Below are 17,676 nucleotides of genomic sequence, written 5' to 3' on the forward strand. Positions count from 1 at the left end.
TCTAACATTAAAGCATGGGAAATTATCTTTAGCTCTGGAGCTGGGTTAAAAAAAGGCTATAGGTTGGATCTGCCTCACAGGCTGGAGTTTTCTGTCTCCTGGTCTGAGGACAGGGACAAAGCATCGCCACCAGGAACCAAACTGTGGGAGCCTGAGATGCAGCTGGTGGGTGGGAGTGTGGAGGATTGCCTCAGCGAGGGCTGGAGTGTGGTTGGTGATGAAGCCCTTGCACAGCTTTGGGGTTCCTCCCCAGCACCAATAAAGAAATCAGAGTGGGCCTCACTGCATAGGCAAGATGTAGTAAAGACTTTGGATTTTAAGATATTTTTGATAGCACAGATAAAGCAGGTACTCATTTTAGCTACAAACACACAAACAGATGAAACTAAAGTCTCTTTAGGTCTCCTCTGTCTTCCAACCCCCTGAGTCTGCAAGGTCATCCCTCAGCGTCCGTGCAATATCCATGGTGCTCGTGTAAAGCGAAAATAGCTGCAGAGAACCTACATGTGTCCTCTCCAGTCCTTTCTTCTCTTTTTAAACGTGTATGGGAGTTTTGCCTGCATGTGTGTATGTGCACCGTGTACATGCCTGGTGCCTGCAGAGGCCAGAAGAGGGGGTCAGATTCCCTGGTACTGGAGTTACAGATGCCTGTGAGCCGCCACGTGAGTGTTGGGAATTGAACCCAGGGATCCTGCAAGAGCAGCCAGTCCTCTTAACTGTTGACCACAGTTTACTCACTTTTAGCTTATTTTAACTAATATATAAAGGCACAAGATTGAATATATTAGTGGAGTACTGGAGGTGTAAAGTCACAGACAATCCCACACCAGTTTGGAATTATGATTAATAGAATGGTTATTTATTCAAAGGGGAAAAACTTACAGATCACCGTCCCAGACAACAGCCCTCTGTACGATCAGGAAAGGACTCTAGGATCTGGAAGAGAGAGAATGGAGGACAGCTGCTGCTTTTTTAAAGAGAGAGAGACCACGCCCCAATGGGCTAGTTTCTCAGTGGCTATTGGCTGAAGGAGCGGAAGGAGCTCCCGCAGCAGAGTACTATATAATATTGAATTTTTTAATTAGATTTTTACAATTTTATTTTATGTGTGTTTTGTCTGTGTGTATGTATGTTTACCATGTGTGTGCGTGGTCCCTGTGGTAGTCAGAAGAGAGGGTTGGATTCCCTAGAACTGGAGTTATAGATGGTTTTGAGCCATCATGTGGGTGCTATGAATCAAACCCAAGTCTTCTTCAAGACCAACAAGCGCCCTTAACCCGCCCAGCCTTCTCGCCAGCCATGGTGTTTGGATACATATGTACATTACGTTGAGTGTTTGAAGAGTGGCATAGTTATTTGTTCAAATATTTGTCATTTAGGTTGAAAATTTTAAAATCCCTTTTTATATGTTTAAAAAAAGATTTATTATTTTAACGTGTGTGTGTGCATGCGTGCATGTGTGTGTGTGTGTGTGTGTGTGTGTGTTTACATGCCTCTGAGTGCCCAGAAGAGAGTACAGATTGTCTGGAGTTGTCATTACAGGAGGTGAGCTGCCCACATAGATGCTGGGAACTGAACTCAGGTCCTCTGAGCAGAGTCCTAGTGAGGTTCTGTTATTGGCATAGAACTGTGAACAGAGTAACTTGGGGGAGGAAAGGGCTTCTCTGGCTTACAAGTTACAGCCCATCACAGAGGGAAGCCAAGGCAGAAACCGGGAGGGAGAACGGAAGCAGAGACCACGGAGAATGCTGCTTCCTGGCTTGACCACTATGACTCGTTCAGCCCATTTTATTCTCCTTTCCTTTCCTTTCCTTTCCTTTCCTTTCCTTTCCTTTCCTTTCCTTTCCTTTCCTTTCCTTTCCTTTCCTTTCCTTTCCTTTCCTTTCCTTTCCTTTCCTTTCCTTTCCCTTCCCTTCCCTTCCCTTCCCTTCCCTTCCCTTCCCTTCCCTTCCCTTCCCTTCCCTTCCCTTCCCTCTCTCTTTTTTCCTTCCTTTCACCTCTCTCTTCTCTCTTTTTCTTCCTTCCTTCCTTCCTTCCTTCCTTCCTTCCTTCCTTCCTTCCTTCCTTCCTTCCTTCCTTCCCCTCCTCTCCTTCCTTCCTTCCTTTCTTTCTTCAGGGTTTTTCTGTGTAGCCCTGGCTGTCGTGGAATTCACTCTGTAGATCAGGCTGGCCTTGAACTCAGAGATCTGCCAGCTTCTGCCTCTTGAGTTCTGAGGTAGCTTATTTCTTATACAGTCGGAACTACCACCCACAGTGAGCTGGGCCCTCCCATATCAATCAGTAACCAGGAAAATGCCCCACAGATATGCCCATAGGACAATCTAGTGGATGGATTTTCTCAGTTGAGGGTCCCTCTTCCCAAGAATGTTTAGGTTGTGTCAAGATGAAAACCTAGTGGGTGTAAACGACAAACACTCTAAACCACCGAGCAGTCTCTCTGGCTCCTCCTACAGCTCTCGGAGGAAATGTACACCGCATGACCTTGCTGGGTAGAACTCCCTGCTCCTGTGTAACTATAACTTAGCACCTTCGATCATCCTTCCCATCACCCCTTTCTGACTCTCCCAGGCTCTGGGAATCACCTATCCACTGTCAACACCAGGAAACAAACTTTGTAAACTTCCACACGGGAGTGAGAATGTGTTCTGATTCTAGTTTCTTTCACTTAACATCCATGTTGCTACAAACAAAAAGGGTTTGTTCTCTGTTTCCCTGCTAGGCCGGTAAATACTCTAAATTTAATTCTTTCAAAAGATTTGTTTACTTTTTAAAATATGTATTGGTGTTTTGCCTGTACGTATGTATTAAGGGCGCTGGATTCCCAGGAACTAGAATTACCCCGTGGATGCTGGGAATTGAGTCTGGGTCCTCAGCAAGAGCAGCAAGTGTTCTCTTTTTACTGATCTTGCTGAGATATACATTTTTCTCTGCTCCCCTTTCTTCCTCCGCCTCCCCTTCTACCCTCTCCTGTCACTCCCATGCTCCCAATTTACTCAGGAGACCTTGTCTTTTTCTCCTTCCTATGCAGATCCATGTATGTCTCTCTTAGATTCCTCTTTGTTGTCTAGGTTGTCTGGGATTGTGGACTGTAGGTTGTTTTTCTTTTCTTTATGTCTGGAAGCAACTTAGAGTGAGTACCAAACTCAATATGTTTTTTTTCCAGATCCATCCATTTGCCTGCAAATTTCAAGATGTCATTTTTTCCCATTGTTTAATACTTCATTGTGTAAATGTACCATATTTTCTCTATCATTTCTTTGGCTGAGGGGCATCCAGGTCGTTTCCAGGTTCTGGCTATGACAACGCTGCTATGTACATGGTTGAGCACATGTCTTTGTGGTATGATTGAGCATCCTTTGGGTATATACCCAACAGCAGTACTTCTGGGTCTTGAGGTAGATTGTTTCCTAATTTTCTGAGAAACGCACTCCCACCAGCAATGCAGGAGTGTTCCCCTTACCTCACATCCTCTCCAGCATAAGTTGTCATCAGTGTTTTCGATCTTGGCCATTGCACAAGTGCTCTTAACCGCTGAGTCATCTCTCCAGCTCCTCCCTTCTATTTCAAATCATCATCTCCTGATTCGTTGTAAAATAGATGTAGATGCGATGCAAATGGCTGCTTTGCTTGAGGAATCATGAAAAGGAAAAAAGTCTGCGGAATGGCTCGGTCGATAAGGGTGCTTGCCTTCAAGCCTGACGACCTGAGTTCAGTTCCTGGAGCTCACAGGGTGAGAGGAGCAAATGGACTCCTGCAGATTGGACTCTGACCTCCACACAAGAGCACACCCACTCCCACACTAAATAAACGTTTAAAGGGGGGGTGACTTTAGTGTAGATGCGGCCACCATAGGCCTGACTTCGGAGCACATGTTGACAGCAGAGGATTTTCACCTGTGGTCGGCTGGATCCTTACATGCAGAACCTAAGGGTGCAAGTGCACAGGGCCGGATGTCGCTCTTGTCAGACCTGTCACACATGGCCTTTCACATACTTTAAACTTTGCTTTCGTTTTACACACCCATCGAGAATGCTTAATCTCACCCCCGGTGTTATGAACGCCAGGACACTGTCCCCAACTCACTGCCACTTGCGTTCTGTCCCAACCCGTGATCACGTGGTATGTGGCAGGCAGTTGGTGGTGTGTCTGCAGGGTTTGCCTCTCAGCAAATGGCAGCGCGGGGCTCTTCCAGCCTGGGCTCTTTCCAGGAGGTTAGTCTGCGGGGAGGTGTGATCAAACCTCATCTGAGGCTCACACCTGGAGCAGCGACTGTGTCACTGTATAGGAGGGACAGGGGAGACAGGTGGCCCCAAGTCCTTGCTGATGGCAGAGGTGATTCCAGCAGAGGCCAGCTAGGGTCTCACTTCTGCTTCTCACTCTGATATCCACCCAGCATTATCTGAGCCCTGAAGAATGTGCATAAGCCACACAATTAACCCAAAGGCTCTTACCACAATGATGTCTCCTGTCTCCTTTGTAGATATACAGAGATGAGGACATCACTACCCCCTGCATGCAGAGGGGCCTTTGCTGTGGCCCAAGTGTCACTGGCGGTTTCCTTAGGTGCCTGGGGACTTGGGCACATCTGTATTGCCTGGGTCCTGCCGCAGCAGTTGTGCGGTGTGTGGATTAGCTGTCCAGGTTGACTGGCTACCTGGAGAAAGGCAGCTGACGGCAAGCTCAGCCTTTCCCAGGCCAGGCCAGCACACCCATATACCCTGAGGGAAATGCGCTGTAATCATACTGGAGCTGGAACTCAGGTGCGGTTCTTCCCTGTCCATGGGAGCTCACAATTAGGGCTCGCAGACTCGCCACGGGTCTTTAGAAGTGATTTATGATTTACATGTTCAAATACATGGTGTTCAGGTCACCCAAACCCAAAAACTGCCTGGAAAGCACCCCCCCTCGCTGTCTCCTAATCTTCCTGTGGGAGGGGTTGGGGGGGTTGGGGGGGGCTACTGTTGCCAGCTCTGTTTGTGCCACTCCCCCACCCAGAGATGGCATAGTTACTAGAAAGCAAATCTCAAGAAACGAAGCAGGGCAGACCCGGACCCTCACTGCTGATTTTGCGCTGCCCAGCAGCTCTGGGAGGTAACTGCCCACCAGGACGTGGAGATGGTCCTGATCCCTTCAGCAGCAGCAACGACCGAGAACTTGGCCGTATGCGCATCGGCTGCTCCCCGTGGCATTTTCTTTACATAAACTGGCCCACTTGGCACAGCTCAAGGAGCTAGTTCTGTTTGCCCGGTGATGCAGGTGTCCGCAGAGCCCAATCGCCTGCTGGATTCCTGCAGGTTGCGTGTGCAGGTAGCCATGATCCTTGCACGCTCAGACGCCAATATAATGAATGGTTGGAAGCGGATCGCTGGGTTAGTGTACATGGGTGGCTTTTGTTTACATAATATCACTGCCTTGCCCTCTGGAGCAGTCACTGCCATTTACAGTCCCACAAACAATGCAAGGTGACACCTTGTCCTGTCACTAGTGGCCCTTTATCTGTTCTTTCTGTCTTTGCCAGTGTGATGGGGAAGGCTGCCTTCCTCATAGCGTCCCCACCCCCCACCACCCCCCCCCCGGTGAGTATAGTTGAGTGTCTTTTTTCTGCGGAACATGGCATGGACAGAACGGTGCAGCCGGAAGCCCCAGGGCAGGGGAGCCCAGTGCTGCAGTAGTGTTTCTGCCTGGCGGAAGGCTTCAGAGTGCTGAGGTCCCTGTTGTCGGGGGGAATAGACGCAGGGAGGGCATGGCCGGCAGAGGAAAGGGCCTGAGCAAAGGCACACAGGGATGGGAGGTGGGGATGCTTCTGAGTCCCTGACGCCCAGCTCCAGGCAGGCTGTTTCCTCCGCACTGCCCCCCAGCTGCAGTTATAATGCAACCCTAGATAGAGAGGTGCACTCCTCACACATCAAAGAAGGCATCTCATAGAGGGATTCTATCCCAAAGCCTCCAGTGAGGAAAGGCTGGGGGCCCCTCGCTGCCTCTCTTGACCTTCCTGCCCCTCCTACCCTGCTCTATCAGCCAGGAGCGTACATCCTCATTAACACGGTTCAGTGGTCAGCCTGGTAATTGATCTCCCTCTGGCCCAGTGTGGACGTCGGCTAATGGGGATGAATGGGGCGGGAGGTGCCGTGAGGGATGATCACTTGGAGGCCCACACAGGGAGCAGAGGCAGGCAGGAGATGGAGATGCTGAGTTGGTTGGCTTGAAAGTCTGGTTCCATGGCTGCTTCTGCTCACCCTGCCCCCGACTCCAGGCCCTGCAGCAGGACAAGCTGACAGATGGATAGTTAGGTAGAGAGTGGCCCTGGATTCAGCTGCCACTGGCCCTAGGGACAGAGCCCCGTCCTGGAAGCAGGACTCCAGTTCTAGAGAAGTGCTGGGGAGGCTGTGAGCACTGCAGCCTCAAGGTTAGGCAGGTAATGTCTCCAGCTTCTCAGTGTGGGGATCCTCCAGGATAGGCCAGCAATGGGGGCAGACCGGAAACGAGGGTCTTTTGCTTAGTCAACCGACAAGTATTTATTGAGTGCTCACAGCAAGCCAGGCGCTGTGCGAGGAGTTGGGGTAGACATGAGGTGGGGGAGAAAGATAGGAGGGAACATTCAGAAGCGCGCAGAGGAGGTTCGGTGCCGGGAACTATTTAGAAAGGGATCCGGAAGGTACATGTGCTGAAACCTGAATGAAGATCAAGAAAAGATTCCGAGCCAAGAAGACAGGCCTGCGGTAGGAATGGGCTGGGTACACGTGAGAGATGGGAAGGGGGCCCTGCAGATGAGATACAGCCACGAGGAAGAGATGAGATCAGAAACTCGCTGAAATAAAGCGAGGAGCGATTCACGGCGAAGGCCAAAAGGCCAGTTGCCAGGTTTAAGGGGTCACATCTTTCTGATGTGACACTGGCCAATCACAAAGGCAGAAGACGACATCATCAGGGTCAGCTGTGCCTGAAAATTCCAGGGAAGCCAGTCTAGGGGAGCCACGGTGCCAGCAATGGTGGAAAAGAGACCCTCTGGGCATTTGGGCTAGCCTCAGACAGCTTTAGAGGTATAAAGGAGTCCTCTCTGACCCTTCAGGTAGAAGTCACACACAGGGCAGGCTTTCTGCCTTGTCCAGCCTCCACCTCACTTGTGAGCCTGACTCAGACAGTCCTCCCAACAGCCAGAATGCCTATAAATGTGTGTGAAGGAGGCCCGGTAAAGTCTCACACTGGAGCAGGGTGCAGTCAGCTGGCAGGCAAGCAGGAGCATTCTAGAATTCTTTCCGGATCTCAGACATTAAACCCACGTATGCTTTTTATGGGCAATTTAAGTGGCTTTCAAGGGTAATGTTGACTGTTCTCTTGATTTTTGCCATATGTACTGATTTTGCTGTTGAATACCCAAGTTGGATGCTGTTGTCATGGTTCTTGTGGGGCTAAGAGGTGCCGCAGACCTGTTGTGAGCAAGTGCTGTAAACCCGGGGGGGAGGCCTCATATGAAAGGATCATAGTGACTCATCCCTGCCTCACGGCATGCCAACACCCCCATATCCTTGCTGAGTTTGACCCTCATCCCATGGTGCTACATCTCCCCTGAGGCCTGGTTAGTCCCTTCTTGTCTCGGTTCCTCCCGTTGTCCTCTTCCACCCTTCTACCCTTTCTTTCTTCCTCTCTTTCTTTCTCTGAGATAGTCTTAGTATGTAGCCCAGGCTGGCCCTAAACTTGTGATCCTTTTGCTACAATACAGGTGTGTGTCACCCTGCCCAGTTTACTCTCTTGAAGGTCCTGGTGTATGCAGTGCCCTGTTGCCGTAACAACACCATTGAGAATTGACCTAAGGGACTAGGGCTTATTTGGCTCATGGTTTCAGAGATTTCAGGATAAAGTCTCCTGGTTCCATCATTGCTGGCCTGAGATGAGGCAGAAGGTCTTGGTCATTGGCCCAAGTGATAGAGGAAGCTGCTCACTTTATAACCTCTAGAAAGCAGAGAGAAGAAGGGTCCATACTCTTAGAAGGCACACTCCCAATGACCCCCTTCCTCCAATGGGTTAATCCATTGATGTGGTCATCACCCTCCTGGCCCAAGCATCTCTAAGGAGTGCCACGAGCTAGGGATACCTGTGGGGGACATTTTATAACTAGATTGTAACCATCCTCCTCAAATGTTCCTTCCTGTCCCTTCCTGGCCCTCCTTTAGGCTTCTCCACACCCTCACCTAAGGAAAATGACAGTCCAGTAGGCCCTCTGTATTGGTGGGTTCTGTAGCTGTTCATGCAACCAGTCATGGCTCAAACATTTTAAAAATTATGTCTGCACTGAGCCTGGGCAGATTCCCTCCTTGTCATTATTCTCTAAACAATACAGTGTAATAACTATCTACGTAGTGTTTGTTAAGTATAATAACTAATCTGGAGATGATTAGCTGACATTTATGGGTGCTGTCGTTGGAACGTGAAATGCCTCCCACATGCTCATGTGGGTGATCTTGGTCCCCAGCTGCTGGTGTTGAGTTGGAAGACTATAAAATTTTGAGCACCTACCTGACAAGGGTCACGGGGGTGGCCTTGAAAAGTCTACCTACTTCCTGTTCTGGCCTGAGCATTCTGCTTTCTGATCTGCCTAGATGCACACAGTCTTGTTACAACGTTACCCACTCCTGCAGCCAAGCCTCCCACATCATAGTGGAGGGATGCTTGCTAAAACGATGAGACAGAATGCTCCTTTCCTACCCTTTGATCACAACACTTGGGAAGTAGAGGCAGCTGGTCAGGAGTCTGAGGCCAGAATTGGCTGCAGAGGGCTTGCAAGGCCAGCCTGAGCCGCATGATACTTCATTTCAAAAAACAAAAATAGAAACATCAAAAATCCTTCCCCTCCTTAAGGTGCATTTTTTTTTTTGTAACAGTGATGGGAAAAGCCGTACAATGGAGGTTCTGGACCAATTCCCTAATAATGCACTCAGGGAGAAGTCTATGACTTTTGAATTATAGATCTTAGCAGATTTTGATCTAGGAAAAGCATTTGTTTAATTTCATCAAGTTATGATTTTTAGAGATCATAGTTTCTTAGTAAACAAAAGTAAAAAAGAATGCTTTTAACCTGATGAGAGCCAGCTAAGAAACATGTGGAAGAGAGATCTGGTAAAAGGCAACTAATGGACACTTAGAACAGAATCTATTTATTTATTTAAAGACTGGATCTCACTAAATAACTCTGACTATCCTGGAACTCACTATGTAGACCAGGCTGGCCTCAAACTCGCAGAGACCCACCTGCCTCTGACTCCCAAGTGCTGGGATTAAAGCTGTGCACCACTGCACCTGGCTGACCTTTTTTCTTAACGTTGGGACATTAGTAGAGGATGAGGATGGGGCACCGGCTCTCAGGACTTCATTGCCAAAGCAATAACGTAAGAAATAATCATAAAAAAGAAAGAAGCATGAAGATTAGAAGAGACAAGGGCAAGAACTATCTTCCATTTCCAACCTAACAGATACGTAATGCTTATTAAATTCAGTGAAAATTCAGCAAGTCCACAAAGACCATTCTAAAGGGCTTAAGGAAACCTTTTAATACCAAGAGCCCGAGAAAGTTCGTATATTCGGCAGGTTCAAATGGGTTTTCCAGAAAGATGGGTGACATCGTTTCCTTAAGACCAGAAGGGAATCGGTTGGTCTAGAAGGCAGATAAGATGCTCTGGTCAGTGGAATCTCTGTGGAAAGGCAAGAGGTGGCACCTGAGTTCCAGACTGGGAGCACGGAGCTGAGCACAGCCAGACAGTGTACTTTAGCCAGGAGAAATTACAGTGGTTAGAGGCTGCAGTTCAGGAGATTTTTACTCCTTTTCCTGAGTCATATGGAGTCAGACTATTCTACCGTTTTCTACACGGCTCAAAAATAGAGTCAATTTCCTGTCTCACATCCATTTCCTGGCAGGTTTGGGTTCTTCGGTTATCTGTGATACACTCAGCAAAATGTCGGTGGCTCGTGTTGGGAATCTGCTGTTTCTGCCTGGTCCCCACCTCTTCCTCATCCTCTGGGTATTCCTTTGTGGGGACCTCACCAATGCTCTCTCAGGGAAGGATGCATAGAACCCATGCTTGCAACAGCGCATTCCAGTTTCCTGGCCAAGGAGATCGGGCAAATGACTGTTGCTGCAGGGTCTTTGCTGAGATGAATATGCTCCTTCTTGAAGTTCCAGATCTTCCCATGACTGCTTTCCTGCCCTTGGTCCTCTGTAAGAAACGACACAGAGAACACAAGGTCAGTAAAACACGGCCAACCTTGGCAACCGCGCTTGAGCCCTTAGATCTAGCTGTGTTCGATGGCAGAGCTGTTTCTTCCTTTCTTTTTTCCCTTTCTTTCTTTCTTTCTTTCTTTCTTTCTTTCTTTCTTTCTTTCTTTCTTTCTTTCTTTCTGTTCCCCCTTTTGTTTGTTTTGTTTTCTACCACCTACAATCAAGAGTCTTGATTAAGGGCCAAGAAGATGGCTCAAAGGGCAAAGACAGTTGCAACCAGACCTGAAGACCGGACTTTGAGTCCCCGAATCCCCGTGTTGAAAGGAGATAGCCAACTCTCGAATTGTCCTCCGACCTCTATATAGACACTGTGGTAACCCTTCCCACCAATAAATACATATATAAGTAAAATAAAAAATAAAAGACTCTTGATTGGTGAAATAGGAAATGGGAATGTTGAGGCCTGACTTGGACCTGCCCTCTCGTATGGAAACAGGTACAAACAGAGCCTCCTGAATGGATTCCAAGCTGGCAATCCCTGCCTCTTCCTCTGAACAGAGAAATGAAGGCATGGCCAAAGCTTGGATCGCGTGCTAGTTTTTGTAAAGTTAGCTTGGTACATAAATTACAAGTGGTAAAATGTGCCCATTTTAAGTATGTATGTCAGTGCATTTTATACATGCATTTGTCGCTCTGTTAGCTACCACCACAATCAGGATGGAGAGGACCGAGAACTTCCCATCGCCCAGAAGGACAGAGACGCTCCTGTTCCCCAGAAGGCGCCCTGTGGTGCCTCAGCAGAACCTCGGTTCTTCCTCTCTTGCCACATGCCATCAGACTGCTTTCTGCCACCGTGGGTTGATCTTGCTTTCTTTAGAATTTAATATACAATTGGATCTCTCTATATCTGCCAGTTTCTGAGCCTCAGATTCAGCCAACTTCTCATCAAAAACGTTTAAAAAATTACACCTATCTTGAACATGTACACACATTTTTCATTGCCATTATTCTCTAAAAGATCCAACTATTTACATAACATGTACATCAACTATTTACATAACATGTACATTGTATCAGGGATTATGAGTCATCGAGAGGTGGCTGAATCACAGGGGAGGATGTGAGTCAGTTCTATGCAAATCCAGACCACTGTTTAGGATGCTAGAGCATCTTCCAATGTTGGTGTCTGTTGTGGGGCGAGGGTCTGGAACCAGTCTGCCTTGGCGGTGGACGATCAACTGCATAATTAATTCTCAGGATTTTGGGTGTCCTATATTTTCAAATTTGCCTACCAGTAACAAAGTATTTGTAATTCCAAATCGGTGTTTGCAGTGCTTCTGCGGTCCTCTGTGGACATTAGCGACGACAACGTCCAAGTCAGTGTTTGCTGTGGTCCTCTGTGGACATTAGCGACGACAATGCCAGCTGCCCTTGTGTGCTTGTTTCCAGCTGTGGTTGAACCAAACAATGTTGCACCCATACACAACAACTTCAGGGACTGGATAGATGGCTCAGTGGTTAACAGCACCTAAAGCTTTTGAAAAGAATCCAGGTCAGTTCCCTGCACTCACAACAGATGGGTCACAACCTTCAGTAACTCTGGTTCCAGGGGAGGACACCCTCTGACCTTCTGAGGCACCTTGCCTGCATGCCGAAGACATGAGCTCATGTAATCAGAACTAGACACATAAATAAAGAAGCAAATTCTTAAAAAAACAACAACAAAGTACTTTCAAATGAATGGTGACTTTATAATGAGACATATGAATACTTAAACAACTCAAACCAACACTCACACCAAACAAGCGACTCTTTTACAATTTACTTAGCGCTATCTCTGTAGCCATTTGGTGCTCTTTCTTGGCATTTTCTTTGTTTTAAATAGCCCAGAATGTAAGGGAGAAATGCTAGTGGGTGGTCCTAATCATAACAAGGCTGCTTTGTATCTCACAGGGACTACATGTTAAATAAACCTCATTCAGGTGTGATCTGCGGTCTTGGGGACACAAGTTCAATGCTAAGTCTCTCTCTCTCTCTCTCTCTCTCTCTCTCTCTCTCTCTCTCTCTCACACACACACACACACACACGAAAGTGTTATACCTTTCAATCGAAAACACACATCACTAAGTTACATTCTGATCAATTGACAAAAATGTAATCAGAGGCCTACAGGACCCTAACCCCATTTTCTGTAGGAGTAATGGATCAATTGGACTTGTGACTTGTCTCTTCAGGACTTCCAAGGCCATTATTACAAAAAGTGGGACGTGACTATTCATGAATCCACCACCTTTTGAGCTTTTGTGTTCTCACGATGTTTTGGAGGTGGGCGTATGCTCCCAGGAGCCCCTGAGGTGTTTTCTTTTTATTGGTAGTGATGGTCCTATGGCTGCACCTTTGTTTATCCATCTGCCATTGATGCAGCATTCGGGATGTTTGAGCAGTTACAAAAAGCTGCTATTAACTTTTGTGTACAAATTGTTATGTGGACACATGTTCCCACTTCTAGTCTGTGTATTTTCTTATAAGTAAATACGGTATTTGTTTAATCCTATAACAGGGTGAAGTAGCCTAATACAATGTACAAGATGGGGTTCAGAGCTATAGGGACAGGCGGAATGTCACACAGCTCACAGCAGTCAGTGGTGCACACTACTTTGGTGGCACCTGAGTGTCTTTGTTCAGTCAGCCCTTGTAGTGACCTAGGGAGGGTCTTGTCTCTGTCAGTGTGCTTTTGCTGGTCATATGGTCTGAATGTGCCAAAAGTTTGTGCATTGGGAGTTTGGCTGCCAATGTCATGGTGTTGAGAGATGGGGCCTTTGAGAGATGATTGGGACACGGTAATTGCCCTTCTGAATGGATCAGCCCATCGGAGACGGGTGGGGTACCTGTGGAGTGGCTGTTTTCATCAAAGTGAACTCTGTCCTGCTGTGAGGCCTCCACTACCTTGTGTGGGAACAGGCCCTTGCCAGATGCCTGAGCTGTGCTCCAGCATTCCAGCTCTCAGAACTTGGAGCTGAGCACTCTTCTCTGTGCGTCTCCTAGTCGACAGCATCCACTTAGGGACTAGACAGTTGTCTTTAAGTTCCCTGGATGCAAAGTGTGCCATTCAGTCCATCTAAGAACTGCTCATCTGTCCAGATCTGTGATTGCAGGCCTGCTGCATGTCTGAGCAGGGGCGTCAGGCTGTACCACAGCCTCTAGAAGCCGGGCTGCAGCAGAATCTTTCCCAATTCATCTGTGCCAGGGTCAGCACGAGAGCTCATGCTTGCTTTGGGGCCCCTCCTCCATCGTACACTGTAGTGGGACTGTCCCTCAAGGCTTCCCAAGGCCCCTTAAGGGACCACATGCCCATTATGCTAATGGACACATCCCTGCTGGGGATGCTTGGGTTCTGAGCTCACAGAGAATGAGAAACAGCTGGAGAAGGCTCTCAACACCCTGCCCTGCCTCCCCCCTTCACCCAGCCCCACCTGCTGTCTTCCCAGGCCAGGAGTTTCAGCAGGCTCTCAGACATACTGTCAATAAATCTGGAAGTCTCTATGACTTAGTTAAGTCTCCCAGTACCTCCAAAAGTTTCTGTGGCTTGTAATCAGCTACCCTGTATATGGTAGCGTACATCCCCTTCCCTCATGGACTGGCATCTTTAGTGACAGTTGTCCCATGGAAATTCCCTCTGACCTCTGCTTGCTGTCCATTTCTTGGCCCCAGGAAACTCTGGGAGAAGGAGCCAGGAGCCTGGTACCCATGTTTAGGATGAGCCAAGGGTACAGGGAGCCAGGGTAAGGATCTGAACTCTGAGAAAACGAATGCTACAAATATAAGGCAGAAAACGGATGCTACAAATATAAGGCAGAGTGACTGTGATTGTGTCAGGTCCGCAGGTGACATGGGGAGTCCCAATACCTTGAGGCCAGCTTGGGTACTGTCCGTACCTTGGTCAGTCTCTGGCCAGGAACTCGGCCACCTTAATTAAGCAAAGTACGTGGAAGAACGCTGCAAAAGTTAGGCCAGAATGGGGAGCCCAAGTCTGGGACTTGCCTTGAGACTCATTGTACATTGAGAATATTGTTAAGTGAAAACACGCTAACTTCCCAAGACCCGCAGACTGGTTCACTCAGTCTAGGGTGCTGTCCTCAGCAGCATTCATTAGCATCACTGGGCAAATCATTAACACAAGCCTATTTAAAATAAAGTGCTGAACATCACAGGTAATTTATTGAACATCACGCTGAAAGTGAGAAACAGCACGGTTGTCTGGATAGGCTCGATCTCCATTGTAAAACTGAAAAATTCTAAGCTAAACCATTGACATAAAGGACCGTCTTCCATGACAAGTTAAAAGGCGGTCTCTTTAGTGTTGCCACTGGGATGAGAAATTCTGCCAAAGACCGAAAGAGCAAAGAGGGTTCAGGCCGGCTTCTCTGGCCAGGGTTAGTACCACCAGGGCAGAGGGTGGGGCTGCAGGTTTAACTTTGATCCATGGTGGCCTGCAGTAGGAGAGGGGTTCTGAGGTGTTACCCCATGATGAGGTGGAGGGAGTGAAAGGGAGGCAGAAGTCGTAAGCATCTCCTCATTGGCTGAGGGCAGGGGGTTAGCACCGATGCTTACAGTTTATAGGAGGCACCTGAGACAAAGGGGAAGACGTGCCGTGGAAGGGCCCTCCCTGAGTACGCCAGGCTCAGAGGGGAGGTGGTCTCGGTCCTATCAGGAATGACTGAGGACAACTTTGCACCAGTTCTTCCTCTGACTCCGTGGGCAGGAGGGCTGCATGCCCGTTCTCAAAATATACATGGGATGAACGAAACGGCATAGACACCCTGCGCAGCATCAGACCGCCAGGAATTTAGAGTTGAGCAGTAACACGGAAGTAACACATCCACGATAGGCTATATCCTAGCATGGATGGGGCTTGTGGCACTGCCCAGGTGGGGTAATAGGCCTAGACAGGCAGATAGCCAGGGTCTTTCTGAGGAGGCCGTTGGAAAGCCTGAGACCCTAAGTAACAGGCTTGTCAGGGAGAAGTGCATTCTCTGGTGACTCTGGCTTCTGAGTCTACCCTGTGGACCTTGGAGAATGCTGGGGGTTGAGCAAATGGGTGTGCCACAGCCCAGTGCTTTCCAGTTCAGGACAGGAAAGGGAGGAGGAGGGTTGTATGTGAAGAGGGGGACTCCTTGTTGGGGGAGGTGGAGACTAGGGGAATGGGAAGGAGTCAAATGCTGGCCTCTGCGGAGGACACCCCAAGGTTACCTTGGCCTGTGGCTCGCCACCGGAGCAGCTAGCAGCGGTGACAACAGTGCACGGCAGCCTCTCCGAGTTTTATTATCATTCAAATGAGGATGTGGAGAGGTATTTCATTTGATTGGTAGAATAATAGGAGCCATTTATCTACCTTCTCTCAACCTTTCATATCTGTTTCACTATTTTATGGGATCACATACATCATAGTAAAGGCAAAAATGTATTTTTTTCCCTTGACTTGGGGGCTGGGGAGGGGTGAGGCTGGGATGGGAAGGAAGCTCTGGCGGTGGCTGGCGGGAGCTGAAGGAAATGAAATCGAAAGAGACTATTACTGCTGACAGACAGCTACATCTGAGAGGGAATAAGAAACTCCCCAGTGCAGCAAGCTTGTGCTTTAAATGGAAGACCTAACAGCTCTGGGTCCACAAAGCCGCGGAGGACGGAGGGAGGGCTGGAGGGTGGGGATAGGGAGCGGAGGGGGGCAGTGCAGGACAGCCGGGAGGGTCCGTGAGAGGGCCAGCAGATGGAATTCTCCATCTTTTGATGAATTACACACATCATACAAGGAAAAAGTTAGACCCCCTACAGAGGAGCTCCTTGTGTTCATTTGTCCCTAGTCCCAACTCCTCGGCCCCATCCCAGGGGCAACAACTTTGTCTCTTGATTTTATAATTACACAGGTGCTTGTAAAAAGCAGTTCTGTTTCTGAGGGTATCCTCCTTTTCTTATACTGTGTCATCCAACCTGTCTTCACTCAGCACGCTTCCAAGTTCTTCATAGGTGCATGTGGTTCTAGGCTGTTCCCAGGACTGTCATGCAGGGTTCCTGCCTGTGGATATCCCGTCTCCTCAATGCACACTTGGGGAATTTCCAATCACAACTTCAGAAAATTCTTTGTCCTCCTTCAGGTACAAGGACAGGGTTTTCTCCAGAGGGGGTGAGTAGCAGACTTGCTGACTCGTGTGTGTGTGTGTGTGTGTGTGTGTGTGTGTGAGAGAGAGAGAGAGAGAGAGAGAGAGTTGTGAGTGAGTGTATAAGTGTGTGTGTGAGAGTTGTGTGTGTGAGAGTGTATATGTGAGAGAGTTGTGTGTGAGTGTATGAGTGTGAAAGAGTGTGTGTAAGTGTGTGTGTGTGAGAGAGTGTGAATGAGAGTGTGTGTGTGTGAGTGTGTGCTCCCACTTGCTCTCACTGACCAAAGTGTCTCTCTCTGGTAAGTGGAAGCAGTTCTGGAGTATGCCTGAGGCCTCGTGGGCAGGAGATGGGTGGCCAGAAGGAAGCACCAAAGCGTTGTCGGAACTTGAGAACTCCCCAGGAAGGGCAAGCCTTTGCCATTCCCCTGGATTGGCTTTGTTTCTGGTGGACTATCCCAGCAGCTCCCAGTCACCTCCTGATCTAACCTTAGCTCTTAGTCCCTCCTGAAAAGCTCAGAAGGGCCAAGGTGTGCCCTCTTGACCTTCAGCTACCAGCCAGTACTTTTCTCCTGCAACGAGACAGTCATGGGAGCTTTGGTCACTTGGAAAAATGGTTGACTGATTCCAATGCTACTTCCGAGTCTTCAGAGACCAGGAGCGTACCAGGGGCCAGGGGATGGCATAATGGACCCAGGGTCTGGAATCTGCTAGCCCTTCCTCTGAGGTGAGTGCCCTGTGAGACTCCTGCTCCCCCTGACAGCCTGGATGCTGCAGCCCTCAGCATCTCATTCCCTGGGGGTCCGTCCTTCTGATTCCATATTCACTCACCCCTCAGGGACACCTTCAGAGACCTACCCCAGAGATGCCCCCGCCTGCAGCCCCTCCCTTCCTTCAATCTGGGGCTGGACCATACTCCGACTCTACCCTACCACAGCATCTAGTCCTTGCTCTGCCCCTCCCACCACTCCCCACCCCAGCAACCAGAGCTGAGGTTTGAGGTACAGAGCGGAGAAGATGAGAAAGCAACACCGTCACATCCAAAGCTCAGATCCCATCGTTGATGGCAGGTTTGGGGGCTGTCTGGTCATATCTAAACCTGTCACAGAGACGTAAAGAACAGGGTTAAAACTCTGGCAGGAACGAGAAAGCATGCCCGTGACAAACTGCTCCAGCTGGAGCTCTCTCGAGTTACGGGGATGTGGTGGGGGTCACTGCACACTTAGGGAGGGTAAATCCCTCATGTGCAGCTGTGGATCTGACGGAAGGGAATCTCCCACCAGGGTTAGGGTGAGGCCTCATGGACCCTGCCGCTG

Source organism: Myodes glareolus, chromosome 14 (assembly GCF_982192425.1).
Source record: "Myodes glareolus chromosome 14, mMyoGla1.1, whole genome shotgun sequence".
In the NCBI taxonomy this organism is placed as follows: domain Eukaryota; kingdom Metazoa; phylum Chordata; class Mammalia; order Rodentia; family Cricetidae; genus Myodes; species Myodes glareolus.